This window comes from Chiloscyllium plagiosum, unplaced genomic scaffold, assembly GCF_037043375.1.
Source record: "Chiloscyllium plagiosum isolate Xiang-an unplaced genomic scaffold, Cpla_swu_hap1 HiC_scaffold_27, whole genome shotgun sequence".
Taxonomy (NCBI): domain Eukaryota; kingdom Metazoa; phylum Chordata; class Chondrichthyes; order Orectolobiformes; family Hemiscylliidae; genus Chiloscyllium; species Chiloscyllium plagiosum.
Window position 1 is genome coordinate 34,530,255 of NW_028270165.1, and position 17,513 is coordinate 34,547,767.

The 17,513-nt window shown below is 45.2% G+C and overlaps 1 protein-coding gene and 1 non-coding gene across 2 annotated transcripts in view; both read left to right on the plus strand.

Moving 5' to 3' along the window:
* The window catches only part of LOC148143556 (uncharacterized), a 188,550-nt gene that overhangs the window by 25,234 nt on the left and 145,803 nt on the right, over window positions 1-17,513 (plus strand). The window lies entirely within an intron of this gene.
* On the plus strand, window positions 12,612-12,683 carry trnae-uuc (transfer RNA glutamic acid (anticodon UUC)). The gene has a single exon. It is a non-coding gene; the product is annotated as a tRNA-Glu (tRNA).

Here is a 17,513-nt window from a genome sequence, read left to right on the forward strand (position 1 = left end):
CTGAATTGAAATTTTGCCATTGAAGTGATCAGAATTACTATATATCGATGGATAGCTATGTTTGCACTAACTGTAATTATCCACCAATACGATGTCGTTTGTTCCACCAAAACTGGAAACAATGCTTTGTGATTATATTGCAGTCGGATGTAGAAAATCATCCCAGCGATCTTCACGTTATTATAGTTTACTGTGGCCATACAGCATTGCGAGGCAGTTTGATGTGACTAAAACTTGGATGGAAAGAATGTAGATTGATGAGAAGTCAAAATGGCAATGTCTCTGGCCACAATTGATCTGTCTGGCTTGATTATATGAGTGGCGGCTGTTCAAGAGCAACTTCCACTCCATCACTTCAACCAGCAAGAGGAGATAAGTGTGAACACAACATTCCAACTGTGACATATACGCATTGCTTCGATGTTATTGATCAAAATCCTGGAACTCGCTCCTGAACCTTTATTATAGACCACATCATATTTGTGAAGCAATTTAAGTGGCAGCTCACCATCACTTTTTCATGGACGGTTTGGGAAGAGTTTCTGGCAGAGCAAATGATATTCACATGTTATTGGAGACACTCTAATCGTATGGATAGATGAGTGGCTAACCAATGATATAGTAGGTATAGGGGCATGTTCAGGATCACAACTTGTAACTAGCAATGTGCCACAGGGATCTATGCTGCGGCCAAAATTATTTACAATATGGATATGAATTACTTGGATAAGTGAAGTGAATGTACTATTGCCAAGACTGCAGTAGAGACAGTTGATTAGAATGCAGGTGGTGAGGATGACATGAACTCTTCATCCAAGTTCAGTGAGTAATCGGGAAGGCAAAAGGGAGATTGGCCTTTCAATGGAATATAAAAGTAGGGAGGTTATAGTGAACTTCTGCCTGGAGGTTTTGATTGAAAGTGCAGTGAAGATTCAACCAGCTGACAGTGGATCTGAATCACATGTAGATCAGACCAGGTTTGGACAGCAGGAAACCAGATAAGTTTTTACAACAAACCACAACGATTTCATCATTTGACTCTTAATTCCAGATTTATATTGAATTCAGATTCCACCATCTGCCGTGGCAGGTTTTGAACCCAAGTCCCGTGAACATTACCTGGGTGAATGGTCTGGTGACAATAAAGTGGCCATCGCCTCCCCTGAACACATTGGCATATTGTGTTCAGAGGTAACAAAGGAGCAAGAGGTTTCAGCAGCTGCTAAGTTGTTGATATTACACAAGGGAACATCAGCACTCTCAGTAATGGCACAAACTGAAGTCAGTGTCCTGTATCAGAGGTAAAGGCTCGGGATCCACAAGAAATAGGAACAGCAATACGCCATTCAGCCTCTTGAGCCTGCTCCTCCATTCAGTAGGATCGTGGCTGATCTGGCATTCCCCACATCCACTTTCCTGCCCTTTTCCTGTAACTGTTCATCCCCCGACTGATCACGAATCTATCGATCCTAGTTTTAAATGTGACAAGAAGGATGTCAACAGAGTTACTGGGGTTGGGGGAGGGGCGGGGGGTGCTCAGGTCGAACTTGGGGACTAAAACAATGGCTTCACACTTCACAATATTTAACTAAGGGAATGTTTATGGTTATCCAATGCTGGAAATTGGGCAGGCATTCAGATGAAATTATTGATAAATTATGAATGACAGAGGAGTCGGGAGAGAAGTGGTGTTCAGGCACAGTTGGATATCATCAGTATAGATGCCAACACCATCAGCTACGGTTAAATAAATAAGAACGGAAGACGCTAAAAGCAGACCCTCCCAGAGGATACAGCGATGTTGGAGAGGGTCAGTACTGTCATTAACCCTGATCAAGGCTGTCCGCAGGTCGACGAGGGAATGTTCATCCCTGTCACCGTTACAAAGGATGTAAAATATGACCTTGATAATAACTGTTTCAGGGGTAGAAACCAGACTCGAGGGCTTTAAACACAGAATTCTGGAAAAGATGGGAATGGCTAATTCAATAATGTTACATCCAAACCAACACTTCCATTGGTGCGATAATTATAGAAGTGTTCTGGTTTTTATTTAGATGATTCTCAGCAATACTGAGTAAGAAGCAACAAAATTAACACAAGAAATATTGCAATTGCTACAATATGCCTGCTCCCAATAGGAGACCATCTGGTGTTCACTTAACTGTCTGCAAGGCGCAATATTGGAAAGGAATTATCCAGTTCATAGCTATAAGAGGGGAGACACAGACTGCTTGATACAAAGGGCGGGAGTAGGCCACTAGGCTCTACGAGCCTGCTGCAACATTCAATAAGATCATGGCTGATCTGAATACAACCTCAGCTCTACATTCCTCCACATCCCCGACAATCTGTCACCCACTTGGTTAGCAAGAACCTATCTACCTCTGCCTTAAAGATTTTGAATTCACTGCCTTTTGAGGAAGACACACAACCATGAGAAAGAAAAAAAATCATCCTCATTTTTGTCTTCTACTTTTAAAATATGACCCTCTATTTTCAGATATTAAGATAGGGATACAAGCTGCATTCAAATAATACCTGTGGTACAGTTAACTATCTCAAAGTGCTTCACGTGAACATAATGAGAATTCCTTTAAAAATCACAAGAGTGGAGCACAGATGAGGACAGGTGACCAAAGACTTGGTCAAAGGGGCAGGTTTAGGGCAATCTTTTAAACAGGTTCAATTTCCCAAACATCTGAGGACAAAGACGTAAAGAGCAAACACAAAATAGCAAAAGATGGGAAACAACAGTGTGGACATAATGTCACAGGATGAGTAAATCCAGGGAACATGAGTTCAAAGCCCACCACAGCAAGAGGTGAGATGTGAATAATTCAAATCATAAATGGGGAACACAAAATTAGTCTCAGTATGGTATCGATGGCACTGACGTCAATTGTCATAAAAGCCCATGTTCACCAATGTCCTTTCAGGAGGGAAACTGCCATGCTTACCTGGTCTGGCTTACATGTGACTCCAGACACACAGCAATGTGGTTGACTCTTAAATTGCCCTCTGAATTGGCATAAGCAAGACACCTTGCACTTAAGGATGGATAACAAACATCAACCTTGTTAAAGTGTCAGAACAGAAAGTGCTGGAGAAACTCAGCCAGTCTGGCAACACCGGTGGAGAGAGAGAGAAAGAAACAGAGTCAATATCCTGGCATGCGCCCAGAACAGTTGTGAAGAAGGGTCACAGCACTTGAAATGCTAACTCTGCTTCTCTCTCCACTTGTGCTTCCAGTCCTATTGAGTTTCTCCAGCAATTAGTGCATTTTTGTGTTTCAGATCTCCAGCATTGCAGTTCTTCATTACACTGACTTAGGGAAGCTCAACTCCGATAAAAGAATAAAACAGAAGGGATGGAATTACTCAGCAAGTCTGGCAGCAGCTATGGAGATAAAAACAGTTAGTTCTTCGGTCATTGAATGATCTTACATCGGGGACAAACTTTTGGCAAGCTGCAAGAGTAAAAGGCACTGGTGTAACTTCAACATCTGGGAGAACTCTCTCAGCCATGGAGGTCAGACTGACTCAGCATTCTGGTCCTGCTCATTACCTGTTAACTTCTCCATTTGTTGTTCTTGTTATATTTCTACATGGTTGACACATTCCTATGTTTTAAAATGATATTCCAAACTGACAGGAATTTTCCATGTAAGTAATCATACATTAGAGGGTTTGAAACGTGAATGTAACTTTTAAACAAAAAGTATTTATTCATGCATGGTGTGTGGGCATCGCTGGCAATGCTTGCATTTATACCATCCTTAACCACCCTGTGGTTGGTTGGAAAAGTGAATGAAGGTGTCTGAGATTGTCTTGATCAGCACAGCAATCTCAAAGATGGGTGTGCTCAGGTAGAAGTACCCTCCACTCCCACAGCAAGTCTGCATTCACTTCAATTACAGATGCCATCTCACACTCCCAGGAAAAGGACAGCATGGGATTACAATCAGAATAAAGCTTCCTCTACTCTTAAATTGAAAGTGAAGCTACCTCAACACTGTCCCCAACAAACACTGTCAAGACAGAGAGAGCATTGGGTTAGATACAGAGTAAAACTCCCTCTACACTTCCCCATTCATTCAGTCCCTGGACAATGACAGCAAAGGGTTAAATAAACAGTACAGCTTCTTCCATTATGACTGACACTTTGTACGTTCTACACCAATCCTCAAGGATAATTCAGAACTGAGCCTATTATCTGGTACTGAATTCACACACCCAAAGGGAATGACAGCAACAGAAAATCAGGTAAAACACACACAATGTACAACAAAACTAGACCGTTATTGGGATCTAAGATATTTAAATGAGAGGAGATATGATCCCTGCAATGATCTGAATGTGAGCTGAACAACTTTCTCACTTGAACAATATTCTCTGGGAATGCAATGTCCACCTCACTGCTGTCTATTCAGTTCCTCTGCTCTCGTTCAGGGCTGAGTTGCGGCTGACCACATGGTGGCGTGGGCGTCAAGAGGTTAGACAATTAAGGTCAACTTGGATTGAGGGCATCCTGTGTCATGCCAGTGAGGTCGAGGGTCGCTGATTTACTCAACTTATAATCGGGGACAAGGAGATGTCAGGCTGGGCTTGTATCAATTTGCGTTTAGAAGAAACAGATGATCTGATGAAGCTGTATAACATCTGGAGAGGACTGAATGTAAATGTAATGTCCACTCATTTCTAGCCAGAGACTAGCCTCTCATTTAAGATAGGAGAGTTTTGTTTTTCTCTCAAGTGTTCCCAAGTCTTTGAAATTCACTTCTTTAGAAAGCAGCATGTGGTGGTGGCACGGTGGGTAGCACTGCTGCCTCACGGCATCAGTGATCTGAGTTTGAACCCACCCTTTGTGAGGAGTTTGCACATTCTCCCCTTGTGTCTGCGTTGGTTTCCTCTGGTGCTCTGGCCTCCTACCACAGTCCAAAGGATGTGCAGGTGACTGTAGATTGACCATGGGAGATGCAGTGTTACAGAGATAGAGTAACGAACTGGTTTTGGGTGGGACGGTCAGTCAATGTTGACTCGATGGGCTGAATGGCCTACTTGCACGCAATTGACCTATATCAAGCAACAGTATACTCTTGCTTTATGGTTACCGGCATCAAATTACATTCGTGGTTTTGGTTATTTCATCTCTTATGTCATCATATTCAACCAACTGCAGCATCTCGAAACTTGCTTAATTACAATATCCAATATCAGCAGAGTACTTTTTCTTTTTGTCACGACCATTATCTTGAAATCTGACGTGTGACCTCTTCATTGCTGTCAAAGTTCCTTATTTGTCCCTCCATTGTCATGGTTTTACTTTGTCGAATGACTTCCTGGCTTTTGCATTTAAGACCCTATATTCTGCCCTCGTCAACATTTTCCCTTCCAATTCTGGACTAAAGATTTCATGAAAAACCTCAGAGTGTGGTGAGACTGTGGAACTCACTCCCATAGTGAATAGTTGGGGTGAAAGACATTACAACTAAGGGTAAGCAACCAAATACAAATGAATGTCACTCTCACCAGATTCACAACACAGTGAAATTAAAACATGCAATGTCCCTCAATTTCTCAACTGTTCCTAACCAGACTTGATGAAGAACAGATCTTGCACATCAACATTATAATTTAAACAAAAACCAACAATTATAAATACGGCAACTTTTCTAGGCCAAAGTTAAGTAGATAATCTAATTAATAGCAATGAATTAAACCCTTTGATCAAGTCCCCCATCATCTCAGAAATAGAAATTTCAGCGGCAAATTAAGAAAGAATTTTTTTTAAAAACTTACCAATTCAAACAAACAGTTTCCAACAATGTATTGCCAAGCCTTTGTGCAATACTTGGACTATGAGTGTTTCACAGACACGTAACTGTAAATCCAATTTAAAAGTCACTGCTGAATGTGAATAGACACCCCAAAGTATTCAGCTATTTCTTACAGGCTGGGACTCATTCCCAGAAAGTGCCAACAATTCTTTAAATGGACAGTAGAATCTAGAGAGAACAGCTCCTGGGCTCAACAAGCAGCAACGCCCAATGGAAGCAAAGTTGGCGGCGGGACAGGGCGGGGCAAGGGCATAAAACAAAAAAGCCCACTGACTCTCCCACTGCACAAACACACTGTCAGAATGCACAGGGGCTCAGTCCTGGGAGTGACCCACAGCAGTTTCATCAAGAGGACCACACTTGATGAACACATCTTGCACACCAGAATTATAATTTAAACAAGAACAAACAATTATGAATACCGCAAATTTACTAGGGCAAAGTTAAACAAAATAATCCAGTTAATAGCGATGATTTAAGCCTTATGATCAAGTCCTCCACCATCCCATAGACACAAAATTAAGGGGTAAATTAAGGAAGAGAATGTTTTAAATTATCAATTGAAGCAATCAATTCCCAACAATGGATTGCCAACCCGTTGGGCAATTCTTCGATGATGAGTTGTTCACAGGCACATAACCGTAAATTTAATTTCAAAGTCACTGCTGAATGTGAATGGACACCCTGAAGTATTCAGCTATTTCTTACAGACTGGGGCTCGTTCCCAGACAGAGCAAATAATTCTTTAACTGGACAGAAAACACTAGAGAGAACAGCTCCTGGTCTCAACGAGCAGCAGTGCCCACTGGAAGCAAAGTTGCGGGGGTGGGGAGCACGATGGCATAAAACAAAAAAATCCGACCGACTCTCCCGCTATAAGCACTGTCAGAATGGGTAGGGGTTCAGTCCTGGCAGTGACCCACAGCAGTTTCACCAGCAGAATCAGATGGTTGGGAGCACTGGTGTGCCCGCTGGTGCTTCTGCAAGGTGCAGAATGATGAGAACCTCCGCCTGCACTCGGAGCAGGTGAACGGCCTCTCCCCGGTATGGTCCCCGCCTGTGCCTCAGCAGGTGGGAGGAATTGCTGAAGGCCTGCCCGCACTCTGGGCAGGGGAAGGGCCTCTCCCCGGTATGGACCCGAAGGTGGGATGCCTGGTTAAAGCCCTTCCCGCACTTGAGGCAGGAGAACGGGCTCTCCCCGGTGTGGACCCGCTGGTGCCTCAGCAGGGCAGAGGTATCGTTGAAGGCCTTCCCGCACCTGGATCAGCTGAAGGGCTTCTCCAATATGTGGACCCGGCGGTGGGTCAGCAGGACGGAGGAATAGCTGAAGGCCTTCCCGCATTCGGGGCAGGAGAATGGCCTCTCGCTTGTGTGACCCGCTGGTACCTCTGCAGGACAGAGGAAATGCTGAAGGTCTTCCCGCACTCAGGGCAGCTGAAGGGTCTCTCCCTAATGTGGACCCGCTGATGGCTCAGCAGGCGGGTGGAATTGCTGAAGCCCTTTCCGCACTCAGAGCAGGAGAACAGTCTCTCCCCGGTGTGACTGCGCCCATGAGTCTCCAGGTCAGATGGGAAACGGAAGCCTTTCCCACAGTCGCCATACTTCCACGGTTTCTCCACGGGACGGGATTCCTTAGGTTTCTCCATGACCGAAGCTTCACCTGCACACAAACGCGTGTACAGTACCTCTCTGCCGTGAATTCGTCTTCCCAGTCTGTATAACATTTACTGGCTCCACAACCAAAGTGCTGCAACAGTAGGGTCTCTCTTCCAGTCTCACTGATGCTGAAAACGTACTGAAACAGGAACTAAAACGCTTGGTTCCTTCTCACAGAATCATGGTCGAAAATTGTTATAGTCCCGATGGATTCAGTGACTGTCAGACATTGACGTGAAATTGAGGACAGCAAATGCTGAAAGGTCAGAGTCAAAGTGCAATGCTGGAAAATCACAACAGATCAGGCAGCATCCGAGGAGCAGTCGAGTCAATGTTTCAGGCAAAGCCCTTCAGCTATTGATATTGAAACTTGCGTCTTCAGATCTTCAAATAATCTGTAAAAAGAGATTACAAAAATCATCACTGTCAGTCCAGGTGAGAAATTCCAAACAAGCAATTCTACTTTACGCAGAACATTCTTTTCTTTTTCCACAAAATTGAAAGCACCATCCCACCCCCTCTCACTCCTCTATTCTCACTCCACTCAAACTAATTCTCCGCATGGTACTGATTCAGGATCTTACAGAGACCGAAAAGTGAAAACATCAAGACAGACACCTCTGAATTTTGGATACATCCACCTGAAAGTTAGTATCTTTCACGATATGAAGCAGTGAGTAAGTCTGATTTTGGGAAGCAAAAAAAGTACCAATTCAGGATGAACCTTCAATGCAGCTTCTTGAGAAACAACCAGACACGGAATGGTTAACATCTGGGGAGGTGGAGGAAATGAGATATCAAGGCATTGGCACCGACACCAGACAGAAACTGAACATACAGGCATGGCAAACATTATGGGCAAGCCAGAGTCATTGAGACACACAGCACAAAAACAGGTCCTTCAGTCCAACTCATCCGTGCCCACCAGATAGCCTAAATTAATCTCGTCTCATTTACCAGCACTTGGCCCATATCCCTCTGAACTCTTCCTATTCATATATCCATCCAGACGCCTTTTAAATGCTATAATTGGACCTACATCCACTACTTCCTCCGGCAGATCATGCCTTACACTTGCCTCCCTCACGCCAAACATACTACCCTCCTGTTCTGGACTTCTCCCATCCCTGGGAAATGACTTTGTCTATTTAACCTATCCATACCTCGCATGACTCTATAAACGTCTGTAAGGTCACCCCTCAGCCTCTGGTATACCGGGGAAAACAGCTCAAGTAATGCACTGCGTGTACTTTTAGCTTCACACTCGCTGAACCTCCCTCACGTGTAAAACATTGTTTCCCTCCCCAACACTGTCCATGGGAAAAGCCAAGAGTGCTGAGACTCTGGAGTTGGGGGAATGCCACGTAGAATTCCTACAATGTGGAAACACGCCATTCAGCCAAACAAGTCCACGCAGACCATCCAAAGTGTAACCCATGCATACAATTTCCCCTATCCCATTACACTACACTACACTACACTTACTGCACACTCTGGGCCCATTTAGTATGGTCACTTCTCCCGAAACCGCACATCGTTAGACTTTGGGAGGAAACCAGAGCAGCCGGAGGAAACCCACGCAGACACGGCAGGGAGAATGTGCAAACTCCACACAGACAGTCGCCCCAAGGCTGGAATCGAACGCTGGTGCTTGGTGCGGTAACGCAGCAGTGCTCACCACTGATTGTGCTACTTACGTGTGCAAAAGGAGGTGGGGCCTGGGAACTTTGTTAATTGTACCACACAGTGGATTGTTGAGTCAGGTTAAATCTCACGGGATCCAGGGAGAGCTAACCAACTGGGTACAAAATTTAGAAGCGCGTTGTTGTAGATGCTGGAATCCTTCCTGAAAACAACAAATGCTGAAGATCACAGTGGGTCAGGCAACGCTGTGCCACTCTATTACCGGATAGTGTGGATGTGGAGATGATGTTTCCACTAGGAGAAGGGTTGAGGATGCCAAGTCATTGAGGGCATTTAAGACAGAGATAGGTTCTTGATTAGTAAGGGGTCAAGGGTTATGAGGAGAAGGCAGCAGAATGGGATGGAGAAATATATCAGCCATGATCGACTGGTGGAGTAGACTCGATGGGCCAAATGGCCTCATCCTGCTCCTGTGTATTATTGTCTTAAAGCGGAGCAGTAGTCTTAAGAGGTTCTCACAAACTATTTCAGAATCCTGAAGAGGAGTTGTTGGACTGGAAACCTTAACTCTGCTTTTTCTCCACATATGCTTCCAGTCCTGCTGAGTTTTTCCAGTGTTGTCAGTTTTTGTTTCAGTTTTCCAGCATCCACAGTTCTTTGTCTTATTTATCACAGTCATTTCTTGCCTTTCCCAAGTGTCTGGAACTTCATCTCCCTGATCTACAAACTGTTCAGTTACCCTAGAAATGACCGCTATCTCCTTATCAGAGTAGACCCCTTTGTTGCAAAATGATTGTTCAATTCTGTGACCAAAATAATTGCATTCGTAATTACTTACACCAGGGACTCTCAATATCTCAGGCAAGAACACAGCCAGATTTTTTCAGACAGTACATTTATGTGATTTGATACAAATCCCTATTCCCTTCTTTACCAGTGTGCTGCTGGGAATGGAGGGTTTGAGTTAAGAAGAAGCTGGGACATTTTTCCAACGAAGCCTAGCAAGTTGACAGATAACTTTATAGAGATTTTTAAAATCAGGAGGGGGAAAAAATAAGGTGTCATTTCCTGGAGGCTCAGAATATTTTATTCCTCCAGAAGGTGTAAAAGGGGGTCAAAGATTCAGCAGAAATCGAGTGGAGCTGAGAACAGACAACATTTTACTCTGTGGGAACAGGGGGACCAGAGGACAGAGAAATCAGGACCTGAAATCGAGCTGACACCAGACTACCATGTTATCAGTGCTTTGACAATGGCACTTCTGTGCGGGGCAGGTTGAATTATGAATTGAATAGTAACTTCCTCAAGGAGACTGTGCAGGAAGGGCCGGGCCTGTCTCTGTGGCGCAACTGGTCAGCGCGTTCGGCTGTTAACCGGAAGGTTGGTGGTTGGAGACCACCCCGAGACGGCGCGTTTGTTGTTCACGCTCAAACCGCTTTCTGGGCTGCAAAGATGCGCGTTTTTAATGGTGTCTGGAAAATGTTTCCCAAACGGAAATCTTTTCCACTGAGGAAGCACAAAGGGGTTTCTGAATTGATAGATTTTCTAACGTAAAGGACTGCGGATGCTTACAGTCCGAGACAGAAAGCGAAACTGCTGGAGCAACTCAGTACCTGGATGAGGAAAAAAAAGTTCTGAAATGTTGTCTCTGATTCTCTTTCTACAGATGCTGCCTGACCTGCTGAGTTGCTCCTGCAATTTCTGGTTTTGTTTTTAACTGAACGCCCATTTCATCTTTCGGGATGAAACACCCAGAATCGCCATTTGCAGATATTTAACCCTTTCGAAACCTGTGTAGTGATTGGATTCAAACAAACTCTGCAATGATTCACTCTTTCTCAGCTCCACAGGCAGAGAGACCTGGGAAATGAAGCTGTCAGTGTGGTTCTGTATTGGTGGGCCGAGTGGTGAATGCGATGGACATGAAATCCATTGCGGTTTCCCCACGCAGGTGTGAACCCTGCCGACTACAGTTGAGAACTGTCGTCAAAAAGAAAGGGAGATTGCTCCATGTTTTTTTAAAGATGCAAATCAGTGGAGGGGTTGAAATATTTCAATCACATTGGGACTGGTCGGGAATCTGCAACCCACTGCCTGTCAGGGTGGGACAAGCAGATACCCACAGAGCTGCTTTTGAGGATATGAGCCAAGTGTTTGGATATGAGACGAGAACAGTGAGGGGCATGAAGTCGTGGTCGAAATGAGGCAGGCACCTGAGGACAAAGGTGTTTTATTTGCCAGTGAAAGATACTGCTTCACAAATTTGGTACAATGGAAGGGAAGCAGTGACGGTGATTATCTTTGGCTGTTCACCTTGTGAATGTTCCCATTGCTGCCCATGTCCGTATAACGTCAGAACTCTGCAGCATGGCGGCGTCGGGTCCGCACAGTGCCAGGGGCGCAATGGATGACGCATCTGACTCCACCTACATGGTTGAAATGCAGCTCACAGCTTCTTCACACATCCCAATTAATCTTTCTCATTGTCCTGAAGCCGGCATACGGTTTGAATTCCTGATCTGCAGGAACGAGACTCTTTTCACTGTCTCGCGTCAGTAAGTGTCCCTGAGAACATCAAAGTCACGTCACAGCGCTGTCAGAGGAGGGGAACCTGAAAGAGCCCCACACGCTGCTCACGGGCACATTTCACTTTCTCCAACTCACCGCCCCAACCACTGCGGCTTCTGGGAGTGGAAAGGGAACAAACACCAAAACCCAGTCTCAGCTTTGTAAATCTTCAGGAAATAAGAAGAACTAATTGTGCCTTCCAATCTTCCATCCTGGCCTGACAGCGTTGATTTTAAATGGCTGTCCAGTTAGTGCCGATTCGTTTTGGCTGAAAAAAATCTTCCTTATCTCATCCCAGCATTTCTTGCCACAGAGAACTGTGCGGCAGAGTTCATGTATAAATTTCCTTGTATGGTATTTTGTAAATAACATTCGTTCGCGGGTTGTTTGTATTTAAGGTTCACTAGCCGTTGTTTAATGCTGAGAGAGTTGAGTTGTCTGGAAATCATTTCACAGATGTCTTTAATGTAAAGCAATGTGGCTAGGGTTTCTGCAGACCTTGTGTCTGCTAGTGTCAGTTGTTGATGTGAAATCGTTACACTGGGTTTATTGGGTAGGCAAAAGTGAGGACTGCAGATGCTGGAAACCAAAGGTTTGATCAGAATGGTGCTGGAAAAGCACAGCAGGTCAGACAGCTTCCGAGGAGCAGGAAAACCGACGTTTCGGGCAAAAGCCCTTCCTCAGGAATAGAGGCAGGATCCTTCCAGGGATGGCGAGATAAATTGGGGGGTGCTGGGCCGAAGGTAGCAAAGAGTACAATGTCTCCCCAATGTAGAGGAGACCGCATCGGGAGCAATGGATACAAGCAATGACATTGGTGGAAGCCTTCTCACGATCGTGGCCCAGGTTCGATTTCCGGGCAGGGAAGCAATTTACATTAGAGCTGTGAGGGAGCACTGCTGTCTCCCTGGTGGTCTAGTGGTTAGGATTCGGCGCTTTCACCGCCGTGGCCCGGGTTCGATTCCCGGTCAGGGAAGTATTTCTCAGTGGATCTTTTGCCTACCCATTCTCCTTAAATGCGCTGTGCAGTTCCTTCTTGGTCTTCGTCGTTACTGGCTACTGCAGTGTGTATTGCCTCGTTGAAATAGTGTCCTGATTCAGGCTTGTTTGTATGTGTAGGGATCATTGCTTCTGTAGCTAAGTACTTGGTTCGTGTGTGTTGTTTTCCTGTAGACGCTGTTTTGAATTTACCATTGACTGTTCGCTCTACTGTGACATCTCGAAATGGCACTTTGTTGTTGTTCTCCTCTTTTGTGAATTTTATTCCAGTAAGGATATTGTTGATGGTGTTGTAGGTTTCCTCTAATTTGCTTCATTTTTTGATGACAAAAGTGTCATCACTGTGGCGGACACAAAGTTTGGGTTGGATCGTTGGAAGGGCTGTTGGTTTGAGACTCTGCATTATTGCTTCTGCTAGGAATCCTGATACTGGTGGTTTCATGGGTGTTTCGTTGATTTGTTTGAGGCTTGTTACAGAATATGAAGTGGGTGGTTAAGGCACAGTTCCACGAGCTGGATAGTGCTATCTTTGCTGATGAAGTTGGTGCTGTATTTGTGTCTTTGGTTCTTCGAGTAGTGTCTCCAGTTTTCTTTGGCCACGTTGATGTTAATGGATGTGAACAGGGCTGTTATGTCAAAGGACATCATTATTCCATCCTCTTCTAACTTAGTGTCTTTGGTGTTCAGGAATCCTTGGATGGAATAAATGGAGTGGCGTGAATCTTCGACTTGGTGTTTTAGTCTTCAGTGGAGGCCTTTGACTAGTCTGTATATTGGTGTTCCAAGTAGTGAGACTATGGCCTGAGGGGGGCTCCTGGTTTGAAGAGGAGGTGAACAACAACAAAGTGCCATTCTTAGATGTCACAGTAGAGCGAACAGTCAATAGGGAACTTCACACTAGCGTCTACAGAAAAACAACACACGCAAACCAAGTGCTTAACCACAGAAGCAATCATCCCAACACCCACAAACGAAGCTGCATCAGTACATTATTTCAATGAGCCACTACACACTGCATATAGAGGATTATAAAATCATGAGGGATACGGATGAGGTGAACAACAGGTGTCCTTTCCCTCAGCTGGGGGTTTCAGGATCAGGGAGCAAATATTTTGAGGTGAGTAGAGAAAGATTTTATAAAGACAGAACAAGGATCGTTTTTAAGAGAGTGGTCTGAGTGCAGAATGAACGTCCAGAAGAAGTCATAGAGTCACAGAGATGTACAGCACAGAAACAGACTGTTTGGTCCAACTTGTCCATGCCGACCAACTATCCCAACCCAATCTCGTCCCACCTGACAGCACACGGCCCCATATCCCTCCAAACCCTTCCTATTCATATACCTAACCAAATGCCTTTTAAATGTTGCAATCGTACTAGACTTCACCACTTCCTCTGGCAGTTCATTCAATAAACGTACAATCCTCTGCGTGAAAACGTTGCCCCTTAGATCTCTTTTGTATCTTTCCCCTCTTATGCTAAACCCATGCCCTCTCGTTCTGGACTCCCCCACCCCTGGGAAAAGACTTTGTCTATTTATCCTATCCATACCCCTCATGATTTTATACACGTACAGTTACAACGTTTAAAAGACATTTGGATAAGTACATGAATATGAAAGGTTCGAAGGTTTATGGGCCAAACACTGGTAGGTGGGACGAGTTTAGTTTGAGAACAGACTCAGCATGGACGAGTTGGATGAAGGGTCTGTTCAGTGCTGTCATACTCTGTGACCGACCTGTACTGGTCTTAAAACCATTTTCTTACCTCCACCCCATAACCATCCACTTATTTGTTGTTCAAAACTCAGATGAATTTAGCCTTGAATATGTTTAATGACCCCACTTCTGAACTGAATTCCTCTTCGTAATATACCACTTGCCTCACTCATTGCCTGCTGCATCTGCCCGACAACTGGCATTGACTGGTGTGGGGGGACTCTGAGACCCCTTTGTACATCAATACATCATTCCTGATGAAAGGCTTGTGTCCGAAACGTTCACTGTCCTGCTCCTCAGATGCTACCTGACCTGTTCTGCTTTTCCAGTGCCACATTTTTCGACTTTCACCTCTAGTCCTCACTTTCTCCACATTCCAATAGATCACCATTTAAACAATGCACTGTTTTTTTTAAAAACAGCCAAGGGGATGACTTCACATTGCGGCACTGCACTTGCCATGTGTTTGCCAATTGAGACACAGACCTGGACCAACTTCGGGAAGAGGCAAAACACTGAGTTCTGAACAAAAACCATAACACACTCAAAACGTCGGCTCTGTTTACCTTCCCACAGATGCAGCTCGACCCGTTGGCTTTCTGCAGTATTCGCTGTGTTTGAACTGAGAGAAGACAATGGTAATTCTGGGCGGGGCAGGTTGAATTATGAATTGAATAGTAGCTTCCTCAACGAGACTGTGCGAGTGATGCTCGGACCTGTCTCTGTGGCGCAATTGGTCAGCGCGTTCGGCTCGTAAACGGACTGTTCATGGTTCGAGACTACGCAGGGCCGGCGTGTTTGTTGTTCACGCTCCAACCGCTTTCTTGGCTGCAAAGTTGCGCGTTTTAATGGTGTCAGGAAAATGTTTCCCAAACGGAAATCTTTTCCACTGAGGAAGCACAAAGGGGTTTCTGAATTGATTGAATTTCTAACGTAAAGGAATGCGGATGCTGACAGTCCGAGACAGAAAGCGAAACTGCTGGAGCAACTCAGTAGGTTTGGCTGTACCTGGATGAGGAAAAAAAAAGTTCTGAAATGTTGTCTCTGATTCTCTTTCTACAGATGCTGCTTGTCATGCTGAGTTGCTCCTGCAATTTCTGTATTTCTTTTTAACTGAACGTCCATTTCATCTTTCAGACTCGCCATGTGCAGATATTTAACCCTTTCGAAACCTGTGAAATGATTGGATTCAAACAAACTCTGCAATGATTCACTCTTTCTCAGCTCCACAGGCAGAGAGATCTGGGAAATGAAGCTGTCAGTGTGGTTCTGTATTGGTGGGCCGAGAGGTGAATGCGATGGACATGAAATCCATTGCGGTTTCCCCACACAGGTGTGAACCCTGCCGACTACAGTTGAGAACTGTCGTCAAAAGGAAAGGGAGATTGTTCCACGGCTTTTTTAAAGATGCAAACCAGTGGAGGGGTTGAAATATTTCAATCACATTGGGACTGGTCGGGAATCTGCAACCCACTGCCTGTCAGGGTGGAACAAGCAGATATCCGCAGAGCTGCTTTTGAGGATATGAGCCAAGTGTTTGGAAATGAGACGAGGACAGTGAGGGGCATGAAGCCGTGGTCGAAATGAGGCAGGCACCTGAGGACAAAGGTGTTTTATTTGCCAGTGAAAGATACTGTTTCACAAAGTTGGATCGATGGAAGGAAAGCAGTGACGGTGATTATCTTTGGCTGTTTACCTCTACCTCAAAAATTCGGCAGAATTTTAAAGTCACAATGAAAAGAAGTAAAAGTGACATTAGGAAGAACGTTTTCGCACAGGGAGTGGTAGGGTCAGTAAGTCCCTGTCTGTCATTGACAAAGAGTAAGATTCAATGGGCACAAAAGGGAATTCGGTGGTCACGTTCAGATGTGCAGATTTACGCTGAGAAGGCGAGAGAATGAAACGAATAGAGACACACGTTTACTTAAGTGTAGAACCAGCAGAGCGAAGGTGGGCCGCATGGCCTCCGTCTGCGCTGTGACACATGTTGTGATTCAGTGTGAAATCACAGTTCGACCAACAGAATGTGGGAATTTAGAAATAAGTTTATATTTACACAGCCTCCATACGTCTGCGAAACAGCATATTACACGGCAGCAGTGGAGGTCTTTGACATCAGGCTCGAACGTGCCTGCCGCGTGCCAGACGAAAACCTGAAGTGTTCTGTGGAAGGGGTGCCGCGTGCGGCAGCAGAGTGGCGCAGCGGGAGCGTGCTGGGCCCATAACCCAGAGGTCGATGGATCAAAAGCATCCTCTGCTATTGTTTAATGTCACCTCGAGCTGTTTTCCTTTGGATCGGTGCTCTCTTCTGCAAGCTGCCTTTGCGTCTACTTTCCGAGTGTCCAAATGTCGCATATCGATGCACTCACCAAATCCACTCAATTCAAGTGGCAAGATTTTAGAGGTCTCAGTGGTATTCTGTACTTCGTCTGTTTCCTCTGAACTGAATCGCAAACCCAGTTCTCTGTGATGCCAATCAGCTGGTAAAGGTGAAACACATGCCTTGCGGTTTCGTCCATTCCTTGCAGTAATTCGCCACCCTGGTCCAGACGAGAATGACAAGCATGTCAGAAACCGCATCACGACTCAGACATAGTCCCCTACTATTAGGACGGATACCACCGATTGTGAATAACCTCAGAGAGAGAGACAAGTGACAGACGGTCGCCGTGGATTCGATGGGCTGAACGGCTTCTGTCTGCGCGAGAATGATGCTACGTGTTTATGCCATCCCACTGCCTGTCTCTGGGACAGAGAGGCTGAGGGGGCAAAACTGGTTCATTTTTAACCGTCCCTTTCGTGTTGGACTGCCTGCAGTCCCTCAGCTCAGAGCCGTGGGGATGACTCTCAGTGAGTGAAGGTTTCACTCGGATTCTCTTCATCTGGGACACTTGGGGCTCAGATGTTAACTGCTGCGCGGTCGCAGCAAAGAAAGCGATGCCCACTTTGCAATAGACTTTCCGTAAGATTGCTGCGTGAAGACGATTTCTGAACACCAAGAAGGCTGCACAACAATGTGAATTTACGTGGGTGAAGAGTCCTCGGTGTCCATTTCTTTCTGTCCTGCCAGCACAGCATCTTTCTATCTC